At 43.7% G+C, this 12,374-nt stretch overlaps 1 long non-coding RNA gene across 3 annotated transcripts; it reads left to right on the top strand.

The window, feature by feature from the left end:
• Window positions 1–2,997, top strand: LOC116067926. Of its 3 annotated transcripts, XR_004109352.1 has the most exons (4): window positions 1–91; window positions 358–446; window positions 810–914; window positions 1,563–2,997. It is a non-coding gene; the product is annotated as an uncharacterized LOC116067926 (long non-coding RNA). The 3 variants fall into 3 exon arrangements; XR_004109350.1 differs by lacking the exon at window positions 810–914; XR_004109351.1 differs by having other exon boundaries at window positions 810–2,997.
• The last annotated feature ends 9,377 nt before the right edge of the window (window positions 2,998–12,374 follow it).

Here is a 12,374-nt window from a genome sequence, read left to right as displayed (position 1 = left end):
GATCAGAACTATAGTGGCTATGGCGGCTATGATTATACTGGGTATAACTATGGGAACTATGGATATGGACAGGGATATGCAGACTACAGCGGTAAGAATACTTAACTCAATTGTGAAGTACTTTCCCATTCTGAACTTGTGTGTATGAGTTTCCTGTTGAGATGTTTGGAGTTAAGTCATATTGTATAGTCATAGGAAAGTAACAGTGGTGGTTATTGTAAAATACAATTTACAACTATTAACTGTTACTGTTAAGATGGATTGATGTTTTAATGTTCAGCATGCATAGTTTCTTACAGGGTAGATTGTCTTTCTGTGTTTAGAAAAACAATTTTTTAGGAAACTCTGTTTCCACAGGTCAGCAGAGCACTTACGGCAAGGCTTCCCGCGGGGGCGGCAACCACCAGAACAATTACCAGCCCTACTGAAGGAGGCCAGGAGAGCAGGTGGGTGCGTCACAGCAGAGCAGTGACCATGGCTCGGTTACCTTAAAGATCAATAGACAAATGGAAATACAGTAAACAGTATGTTGTGTAGTCCTTGCTAAATGATTAATGTTTAATTGCTTTATGAGCCTGTTTTGCCTAAAGTGTCTATAGATCTTTAACTTTAAAGTTTTACCTCACCTTTTTTAGAATTACAGAAAAACTTAAGAGTTTTTCTGTTTGCTTTGTGTACCAGGAGGTGTAGAGGAGTAATTAAACTTTTTTAGAACTGTTAACAGGTAAAGTACTGAAATGGGTACAACTTAAGGAAAAGAAGAATGTTGTCTTCTAACTCTGACATTATACCTTGTTTGTACCCGCCAGCGGGAACTTCATTGCAGGCCGTGTGTCACCCTGACCACGTCTATCTCTGGGGGTCGCACGTTGCGGGCAGAGCGCAAGGCATACACCAGAAAACGCTGTCCTGTGGTATGGTCTCTTCCAACTTCATGTACCAGCGTAAAGATTAAAGTGGAAACTTCACACTTTGGCTTCTTTTTTAATCTTTTTGGAGACTAAGTGTCTAAACTTAACTTAAATGGTTTTTTACAGGAGTTAAAGTGCATAAATGCCTTTTTACAGCTTAATCGTTTTGGTCTTCTGTTTAGTGTTGTATTTCAATTGTGGAGCCTCATTTTAAGTGTTCATTCTTTAAGATTTAATGCTTGCTTTTTCTTTTTATAGCTAATAGTGAAATCTACAAACCAAAACAAGAACTTTTAAATCTGGGATGTAAGTTAAAGATCACATGCACAGAGCAATTGGTTCCCATGGCACTATTGGAAACTGACCTGGGATTTGGTGGGCGTGGCATTCCAATTGGCTCACTAGGGATGCTTCTAGTTGGCCCTCGCTTGCTAGACTCGTAACAGGGAAGAGTGCATTCCCACGTTCTAAATTAAATCCATTCTGTCGTGCGGAACTCCAGTGAGTTTCAATACCCAAACTATATACTTTGCTGATGAATATGCATGTGATCTTTAATTGAAGTGAGGACTTAAAGCAGTTCATGAAAGTGGACCTTTGCACGCTTGTGGGGACTGCACACATCTAATGGGTGTTTTGTTTTTGTTTTAGGAGGTGTAAAGAAACCATCTTACAGGACGACATTGAAGATTGCTTGATCTTCTGTTGACCTAAGATGATTATTTTGTAAAAGACTTTGTAGTGTACATGACACAATTGTGTCCAACTGTATATAGCTGCCAATTAGTTCCTTTTGTTTTACTCTGTCCTTTGCTACCTGTGTTATGACTCAATGTGGATTTGTGTTTATACAAATTTTTATTTGTGTGGTTTCATGTTAAACCTCAAATAAATGCTTCCTTATGTGATTGTTTTTCTGCGTCAGGTACTGCATAGTTCTGTGGAAATGTAATTTTATAAAGAAGCAATAATTAAGGCGCAGCTTATTTTGTAGGGGGGTATTGGTCCACAGGAAGAAACTGGTCTTGGTATCCATCCCCTTGTTTCTGGTTTCTGTGGGTGTTATTCTGTGCTTAAAGTCTAATGCTTCATTTCTCTGTTGATTCCTTCCACACCTTTTGAATAATGTTTTCCCCTGGGTATCTGGAGACTGACACTAGTCTGTTGTGATTGGTGACACTTCTGTCACGTGGTGTGCTTTTGGATTATGGTTCTAAGGGAAGCACCTTGCAGTGCTAGGGCTGTACCTCCCTGGCAAAAGTTCTTTGCCTGAGCACAAATGATGCCCTTGTTTCTATCCCATCACCTTAGAAATGGACCTGTTGGCTGCCACAGAGCTTGTTAATTGGCTGCCTTTGCTCTGTGCCTATCTGACAAACCATGTGTAATTCACAGGTGACTTTAAAGAGTTGGTGGTTTGTTAGATTAGAGGTAAATGGAGGGGAAGAACTGGTAGCCAGGGTTTCATCAGCTCTATCTGGGATTATCCACTAAGGTCGGACAGGTGCAGTGGGGTGAGGTTTTGGGGAGGTTAGCAGTAGTGAATCCATCCCACCATAGTACACACCTAAAAAGATTTAAGCAGTTTGCTATCAGGCAGAGGAAGGGAGTTGTGGAAAGTTAAGTGGTGTATCTTTTGGTTCTTTAAAACTTACGGATTTAAGCGTAATACAGGCTTTGAGTTTTTTGGGAAATGTTGGGCTTAGAGGTCCCTTCACAGTTGGTTCCACAAATGCTTCTGGGTTTGGGGTACATGTTTTAGAGTACTTGGTCTTAGACCAGTGTAAGCTTTTTATACTGATATCTTTTTTTAAATGCCTACAACTTTGTTCCAATGATATTTGTGCTTGCTAGGCTGTCAAGTTACCATACCTTGGTCTCATTTTCCTCTGGCCAGGTACCAGTGTTGACTATTAAAAAGAACTGTTTGTTTCAACTTGCAGCCAGAAAATAGGTCATCTCGCATTCTGTTAGTGGGTACAGTATCCCAGGAACCTGTGAGTTCAAGCTTACAATCAGGTGACAAGTTGACATTGAGATTGTCATTTCCCCTGATCAAAATTAATAAAGTCTTTTTAAAATAAAATCTCAGTTAAGTCTTGATATGTATGACTTTTCAGAAAATACGTAGACCATTTGAGAATTGAATGGTGAGAATACTTGGTCATCAAGGTGCCTTGAACCTAGGAAATTTCTTTAGTGTTGATGAACCCACAGAAATGTGAACCCGTCAAGGCTGAGTAGTCTGGACATTGCTTAGTTGAGTGAACAGACATTAGTGTCAATGTCCATTCCTAAATAACAGTTCCGAGCAGACTGGTCACTTTTTAAAGATAAGGCTCGTGTCATTGTTGGGCTACTAACATGAATAACCAGAACCTTAGTTCTGACTGGGAACCTTGAATAAGAATTCAGACACAGCGTCTTTCAAGTCATAACCAGGACATGTTTTTATAATGAACCAAATGAACATCAGCTTGATTTAAGAGTACCTGAAGGGCTGGGTCAGTATTTCAGATTCAAGACATTTAAGGAACTTGGTTCGAGGTATGTAGGTTAACCCTAGGTTGGACAAGGTGGAGTCAAGTACAACCTTCACTCATTACTTCCCCAAATAGCTATAGTGAGCTTCAAGTTCAATTGAGAGATCTGGTCTCAGTAAGCAAAGTAGGACAGGCTAGTAAGATGGCTCTGCCCGTAAAGGCACTGGTTCCTGAAATGAACCTCTGGAGGCTCTTAGGAAGATAGAAAGCTGACTCCATACTGCTGTACGGCATGCATACAAAAGAGCAGTCAAGGAAACAACCTTGACAATCCCACAACACGTTCAACACCCTGTCGCACAAGATGCCTGCAATCACTAGTATTAACAAGTGGCCTTGGCCTACTGGCTGTCGCCTAGGACCTAGACCTTGAGAACAGTGCAACCTCTTGCCTTTTTTTGTAACCATCTGAAGATGGGATCCTGTAAAAATAGGGATCACCTTGAATTGGTTGAGTTTTTCTCCTTCAAAATGGTCAAATCGGAAGAAGGATTATTAGTATTTGGTTTTATAGGAAGTAAGGACACACCATGTCTTTTCACTGAAAGCTGTAAGATGTGGTCTAGGATTTAGAGGAATGGAGAATAATGAAGGCCTGTGCTGTAGAAATGAGAATTTAACCTCTGGCCTTCCATAGGACTCATTTCAAGTGCTTTGAATAGGGCTGGTTGTCACATGGTGTGCCTGCTCTGCAAAGCACATCCAGTGTATTCAGATAAAATAGACAAGATTTCTCTGGTTTCTCAAAGACCAATACACATCTAGAAATTGGGGGCCTGAGAAATGGCTCAGTGCTTAAAAGCCAAGTGCTGCTCTTACAAAGGACCTGAGTTCAGCCCACAAGTCTAGGAGTTCCAATACTGTGGCCTTGTGGGCAACAAGCGTGTGTACACAGGGGGGGGGGTGAGTGGGGGGGGGCAGGTGTTTGTGCTGGTATACACATTTAGTGAGAATAATGGTGACCCTACCAACAGTCCTTATCAAACTCCACTCTACAGTACACAAGTCAGGGCAGTTGCTGGTCTATAAGCACTTGCCCTGATTACTTTCTGGAATCTTACAAATATGTGAAGCCTAGATTTCTGGATGAAGTATTTGCTGCTTGAGAACGACTTGGGTATTAAGACTGATCAGTGTGCTGTAATACTGGCTAGGATCTCCACAAGGAGAGAATTGGTTACAATGGGGCCATTTCTCTGGTTGAATACCCAGGATATCTGCAGCAGCTGTTGTCCCTATGAAAACTGTCTGTCCTTGGATAGTGACTGATTGATTGTCCTTAGACTATGAGGTATGTAGGTTGTATGTGTGTATATATACCAAGAAACATTTAAATGTATTTGTGTGTTGTTTTGCCTGGATGTATGTCTGTACCACCTATGTTTGGTGCTCATGGAGGCCAGAAGAGTGTGTCAGATCCCTTGGAATTAAAGTTACAAGCAATTGTAAGCCTTGTGGGACCAGAGAACTGAACCTAGGTCCTCTGCATTAAGTAACATTAAGTGCTCTTAACTGCTCAGCCATCTCTCCACAACCCCAAATTTTTGAGACCTCCAGGTCTAACCTAGACTAACCTTGAACTTGTAGTCCCTGTTTCAGTCTCTTGACTACTTGAATTACAGGTTATGGTTTTGGGGAGATTTCGTTGGTTAGTTGGGGGTTTTCATAAACTTAGTGAAGGGAGCTTGAGTGGTTTCCAGATTTCTCATCACCAGAACACTTTATTTTCTCTTTGCATACATTGGAATTTGTTGAGTCCAATTTCCCTGTGTAGCTCGTGATGAATTTGAGTTCCTCCTGCTTTAGTCTCCTTAATGCTAGTTTACAGGTATGCAATACATTCTTGGCTCACTTGTTAAAAAATTTGTGTGTGAGTGTGTGTGTGTGTGACTTTAATGGGGCTGACATTTCTAGTACAGGTAGGGAGCTGTCATAACTGAGGTGGTGGGCATCGTGCCAATTAAAATCAAATAGTTTTCATCATGCTGTACAGATATTTCTATTATTTCTGCCACACTTACTAGAATACTGAAAATGAGCCCAGGAAATTTCATTCTTAGTAAGACCTCAGCAGCACAATCCCATATCACTGTGGGTACAGACAGAGAAAGGAGATGCACAGGAAAGCTTCCCTGCTGCCCTCTGGAAAAGGAAGAACTTTAAAGCACTAGACCTGTGCGTATTTATGAAGCTTTAAAAGTTAGTCTTTAAATGGCTTTGGAAATAAAGGACTCCCCCCACCCCAGTTTTGTCTAATGTACGTTTTTGTTTTTTTTCAGTAATTAATGTCTCTTAGAGTCCATCAAAGGTGTGACCATTCTGACCCAGTTCTTCCCTTGCTTAATTAATTTTAAGATTTTTGTTAATTAAAATTATTTAATTGCTGTTCACCTGATGTTTCAGGGCACCAAGATACAGACAGACATTTAGCAAGAAGGGTTTCCCTTTTATTCAAGACTGATAAATTCAAATGTTTCAGAGCTGGTTAAGGGCATGGCTGCTCTTCCCGAAGCCCCGAGTTTGAATCCCAGCACTCCTACAGTAACTGACAGTCATCTGTGACTCTAGCTCCTGAGGATCCGTGCTCTGTTCTGATCTCTGCAGACACCACATGCATGTGCTGTGTAGGCACACATGTGCCAAATCACCCACAAACGCCAACTGTAAATAAATCTCAAGTTTCTGAGACCATAAAATGTACTTGGAGAGAAGCCAAGTGTGATTCCCAGCAGTTCACATCAGGCAGCTCACAGCTGCGGGTGCCTTCAGTTCCCAGGACGCTGAGACCCTATTCTGTGCATTCCCACACAAAGTGATCACACTCACAAGCCTTCCACTCACTCACACACACATACACATACACGTTACTTAAATTAGCTCAGCTTGGTGACACAACTTTAATCCCAGCACTCAGGAGGGAAAAAAGGTAGGTGGATCTCTACGAATGCAAGGCCAACAACCTGAGCTATATATGGAGTGCCAGGCCATGCCAAGCTACATAGTGAGGCCCTGTCTCAAAAAATATATAAAAATGTAAAATTCAAATGATTCATTCCACTTCCAGTTCCCTGCTGGAGATGGGATTATTGGGGGTTTTGGTTTGGTTTTTGAAGACTTGGTTTCTCTGTCTGGCTGTCCCAGAACTCACTCTGTAGACCAGGCTGGCCTCAAACTCAAAGATTCACCTGCCTCTGCCTCCTGAGTGCTGGGATTAAAGGCCTGTGCCATCACTGCCCAGCCAGGATTATTGTTTTAATATGATGGGCCTCCAGAAAGGATTTCAGGACAGATTTTTCCAGTGATGTTGCTACTCATCCTTTTGGCTAAGATCAAGTGTAGATTCCAGAGAGAGAGAGGTATCAAACGAAAGCCTTGGTGTTTCCTTGCCAAAGAAGTCAGTTCCCAGGATGTGCAGAAGGCACCAGACTCAGACATGGTGCAGCATGGCCTCTCACTCGGGACACAGGGTCCTTGTTCTGCTTGGAAACCAGCCCCCGCAGCTTCTCCCTTGGCATTCCTGTCTCCCCAGCCCCCAGTAGAATCACCCGCTAAGTTCTATTGACACCACTCTAGAGCTTTTCTTGCCCAAAGTTCTAAATGCTTTGACATTCCTTCTGTAAGGGAAGGAGATCTAAAGGCCCACAAACCACGTGGCCAGTTTTGTTCAAGGTTTATTTGATCCTCGATAGATACCACTGTTCTGTGTTTTACTGTTCTTGGTGCTTTGCCAAAATACGTGGGAAAGCAGCTTAAAGAAGAAACAGTAATTAAGAGCACTTGCCACTGTTGCAGAGGATCTGAGTTTGGTTCCCAGCACCCACATGGCGGCTCACAAGTCATTCCAGCTGCAGAGGATCTACCGCCCTCTTCTGGCCTCTGTGAGCACTGCACAAAATGTGCACAGACAAACTTTTGCAGATATGTACTCACATATTTTTTTTTTTTAAATTTGAGATAGGGTTTAAGTAGCTCTGGCTGTCCTGAAACTCTGTGTAGATCAGGCTGATCTCAGACTTACAGAGATCCTTCTGCCTCTGCCTTCTGAGTGCTGGGATAAAGGTGTGCACAACTAAAAAAAAAAAAAGAAGGAAATTTAAAAATTAAAAGAATGGTTTGTATTGGCTTCCAGCTTGAGGGTACAGTCTACCATGGCAGGGGAGTCACAGCAGGAGGATATGTGTGGCACCTCTGGAAGTTAAGCCTTTCTAGGAACACCCTCATAGACACACAAATGTGTTTCCATGGTCATTTTAAATCCAGTACTGTTGACAGTCAAGGTTACTCACCACATAAACATCTAGTAGGAAGAATTGCTGCAATCTGAATCCAGTCTGAGCATGTTCTCTGAAAGAGTTCCTGGACTGGAAACTTCTGTCTTGAGGTGCGACCTTGAAGGCAGGGCACCTGAAGGTTCTGCTGCAAGCGTCTTTTCACGTACTAAGCCTTTCCAGCCCCTCACTGCAATAGTGTGTGTGTGTTACCTATGTGTTATGGGAAGGAGTTTTCATTCTTCCTGAGAAACAGTGCATCACACTAGAGAGAGAGAGAAAGACTCGCCTTTCTAGACTTCTTTACACCAAAAGACAGATGTGTGATACTGGCCCGATCATAAATCTCTCAGACCAGACCTTGAGCAAGCGGCTGTGAGAGAAAGAAAGAGGAGCAATGTGGAATCCGTGCTGGACAGGTGACTGACCGACCGTCATGGCAGCTGCCACTGTTCAGAGAGCTCAGGGCCCTTACTAACAACCCAGTATTTAGCCTTGCTAGTGTCAATGCTGGGAACAATGTTACCTTTATGTAACAAAACAGCAGCCACAGTAGATACTAGTGTCTTGGTGAGGGGTTGTATTCCTGCACAAAGTATCATGACCAAGACACAAGCTGAGGAGGAAAGGGTTCATTCAGCTTACACTTCCACACTGCTGTTCATCACCAAAGGAAGTCAGGACTGGAACTCAAGCAGGTCAGGAAGCAGGAGCTGATGCAGAGGCCATAAAGGGATGTTCCTTACTGGCTTGCTTCCCCTGGCTTGCTCAGCTTGCTTTCTTATAGAACCCAAGACTACCAGCCCAGGGATGGCACCACCCACACTGGGCCCTCCCACCCTGGGTCACTAATTGAGAAAATGTCTTACAGCTGGATCTCATGAAGGCATTTCCTCAAGGGAGGCTCCTTTCTCTGTGATAACTTGAGCTTGTGTCAAGTTGACACACAAAACCAGCCAATACAAATGATCCCTTGTCAGCTTGACACACAAACACATCACTTATTGAGCCTCAACCCTTACTTTCTTATTCATACCCAAGATCTAAATAACTTTAAAAGTCCCAATCTTTACAAATTCTTATATATTAAATTTTCAATCCCTTTAAAATATCCAATATCAAAGCCGGGCATGGTGGCGCACGCCTTTAATCCCAGCACTTGGGAGGCAGAGGCAGGTGGATTTCTGAGTTCGAGGCCAGCCTGGTCTACAGAGTGAGCTCCAGGACAGCCAGGGCTATACAGAGAAACCCTGTCTCGAAAAACAAAAACAAAACAAAACAAAAAAAAAAATCCAATATCTTTTAAAATTCAAAGTCTTTTTACAATTCAAAGTCTTTTAACTGTGGGCTCCACTAAAATATTTTCTTCAAGAGGGAAAAATATCAGGGCAGCATAATCAAAAGCAAAGTTAAACTCCACCTGCCCAATGTCTGGGCTCCTCTAAGGGCTTTAGTCACCTCTCCAGCTCTGCCCTTTGTAGCACACACCTTGTCTTCTAGGCTCCAGATGCCTGTACTCCACTGCTGCTGCTGTTCTTGGTGGTCATTGCATGGTACCGGCATCTCCAAAACACTGCTGTCTTCTGCTGCAACTGGACTGCACTTTCACAAATAGCCTCTCACAAGCTCTTTTCATGGTGCTAAGCCTCAACTTCTCTGCATGACCCCTTCAATCCTGGGCCTTCAACTGCCACTGAGGCTGCACCTTCACCAATGGCCTCCCCTGACCTCGCCCAGTGGCAAGCATCAGCAGCTACCCCTTCATGTTTGACTCTTATACATTATCAAGTCTGGCTTAGGTACAACCATGTCTGCATCTGGAACACAGCTTCTCTGTGCTCTCAGGAAACACTTTCCAGAAGATTTCACCGTAGTGATGCTGGTCTCTTCTTAATCACTGCTAATTTCTTAGCTCTAGCTAACCAGCATCAATCACCCCAGTAATGCAAAGGTTTTGCTTCAGTAATAAATACAAGTAGTATCTTGTAAGTCACCGCTGATTCTTCAGCCCTTGATAACCAGAACCACAGAATCTTCACAATCAAAACAGCAATGGCCCTAAGAGTCTTTAATCTTCCCTCTGAAATTTCACAAGCCAGCCCTCCATCATTTGCACTGTTCTCAACATGATCTAAGCTCCTACAGAATATCCCATGAAGCTTAAGAGGCTCAATGGCTCTTCTAGCCCAAAGTTCCAAAGTCCTCCCCAAAACATGGTCAGGTTGTCATAGGAATACCCTACTATGCTGATACTAGTTTCTGTCTTAGGATTTTACTGCTGTGAACAGATACCACAACTCTTATAAGGACAACATTTAGTTAGGACTGGCTTACAGGTTCAGAGGTTCAGTCCATTATCATCAAGGTGGGAACATGGCAGCATCCCGGCAGGCATGGTGCAGGAGGAGCTGAGAGTTCTACATCTTCATCTGAAGTCTGCTAGCGGAATACTGGCTTCCAGGCAGCTAGGATGAGGGTCTTAAAGCCCATGCCCACAGTGACACACCTACACCAACAAGGTCACACCAACTTGAACAGGACCACACCTAATCGTGCCACTCCCTGAACAGAGCCAAGCATATACAAACCATCACAACTGGCGTCTGTGTAGAGCCACTTTTGTATGATTTTGGAAATAGTTCCTGCATTAGAGTGACCAGGTATAGTTTCCCAACCCATTTTGAAAGGCTGAGATACCAAAATAGTCCATGGTTCTCTCTCTCTCTCTCTCTCTCTCTCTCTCTCTCTCTCTCTCTCTCTCTCTCTCTCTCTCTCTCTCTCTCTCCTCTCTCCTCTCTCTCTCTCTTCCTCCCTCTGCCTCCCTCTCCCTCTCCCTCCCTTTCTCCTTCCTTGTCTCTCTTCCTGTCTCTCTCCTTCTCCTCTTGAAATACGCTTGTTCTTTAATGGAAATAGGAGAATCCTGTCCAGGATAGAATGGTTTGAGGCTGTCAGGAGCAAAGCCCTTTGTGTGCTAAGTTGGTTCAAGCCTCCTGGCCCTGGCTCAGGCCCTCTCAGCTGGCACTCCTGCAGCTGTGAAAGGTGGCCATCCATAGCCCGCAGTGCCCAGAGCACAGCAGCTAGCTAACAGAAGCAAGAAGGCCGGCAGTGCCCATAAGCCTCCTGCAAGATGAGCAGCTCCAAACTTGGACTGTGAAGTCTTAAAGCACCTGCCCCTCAATGATTTGTCTGAGGCTGCTCCTCAAATCTTAGTGTAGCCAAGGGTGACCCTGAACTCCTGATCTGTCTGCCTCCACCTTCTAAGAGTTGGGGTTACAGATATGTGCCACCCCACCCAGTTTGTGCAGTGCTGGGGACTGAATACTGGTAGAAAGCATTCCTCTAATCTAGGCAGAGCCCTTGGTCTGTCACAGTCACCATGGCAGCCTTTCTTGATGCTTTCAGACCCAGCTACATTCACAGCCACTTTGTGAAATTCATTCTTAATGTCAATAGATAAATAACAGAGGAATGAAGAATGGAAATGTAATAAACATATAAAGTAGAGACATTTCCAGGGGCTGGAGTGATGGCTCTGTGGTTAAGGGCATGAATAGCTGAGGACCCACGTGCGGTTACCAGCACCCATGTCAAGTAGTGCACATCCTAACTTCAGCTCCAGGGAATCCTGGACTCTGTGGGTATCCACTTGTGATCATCTGTATATGCTTGGCCCAGGGAGTGGTACTATTAGAATGTGTGGCCCTGTTAGAGTAGGTGTGTCACTGTGGGCATGGCCTTTAAGGCCCTCATCCTGGCTGCCTGGAAGCCAGTTTTCCACTAGCAGACTTCAGATGAAGATGTAGAACTCTCAGCTCCTCCTTCACCATGCCTGCCTGGAGGCAGCCATGTTCCCACCTTGATGATAATGGACTGAACTTCTAAGCCAGCCCCAATTAAATGTTGTCCTTTAAAAGATTTGCTCTGGGTCATGATGTCTGTTCACAGCAGTAAGAACCTGAGACACCACTCATACAGCAATTTAAAAAATAGAAATAAATCTTTAAAAACAGAAAAAAGTATTTTTTGTAAAGATTTACTTATTTTATGTATATGAGTACACTGTAGCTGTCTTCAGATACACCAGAAGAGGGCATCGGATCCCATTACAAATGGTTATGAGTCACCATCCCAACTGGTTGCTGGGAATCGAACTTAGGACCTCTAGAAGAGCAGTCAGTGCTCTTAACCACTGAGCTATCTTTCCAACCCCCAAAAAGTATTTCTATGAGAGTAGGAGTATAGATCCAAAAGTTGACTCCACATGAGCGGGGAGGACAAGGACAGAAAACGCCAAATCAGGAGTTTTCAGAAGTGCTGGAAAATACCACCTTATAATGTGAAAAATGTTCATTTTTTTTCAAAAGTTGACTTTATTTCAGTGGGAAACACGAGCCTTGTGGCACTTTTAACTTATACTATTCTGGCCTCCCTTCCCAAGCTCCACAGAAGCCTGGAGACTCACCGGCATCTCAGTACAGCGGTGTGCAACACAGGCAGGCATCTAGGAACCAGCATGAGTCTCTTCAGCATCCCTTCCCGCAGCCTCCCCACCCCCTGCACATGGAACACAGCGCTCCATCCTTTGTCTTCATATCTCTCTCTCTCTCTCTCTCTCTCTCTCTCTCTCTCTCTCTCTCTCTCTCTCTCTCTCT

This window comes from Mastomys coucha, unplaced genomic scaffold, assembly GCF_008632895.1.
Source record: "Mastomys coucha isolate ucsf_1 unplaced genomic scaffold, UCSF_Mcou_1 pScaffold22, whole genome shotgun sequence".
Lineage (NCBI taxonomy): Eukaryota > Metazoa > Chordata > Mammalia > Rodentia > Muridae > Mastomys > Mastomys coucha.
This window is presented reverse-complemented; position numbering and strand designations above follow the sequence as displayed.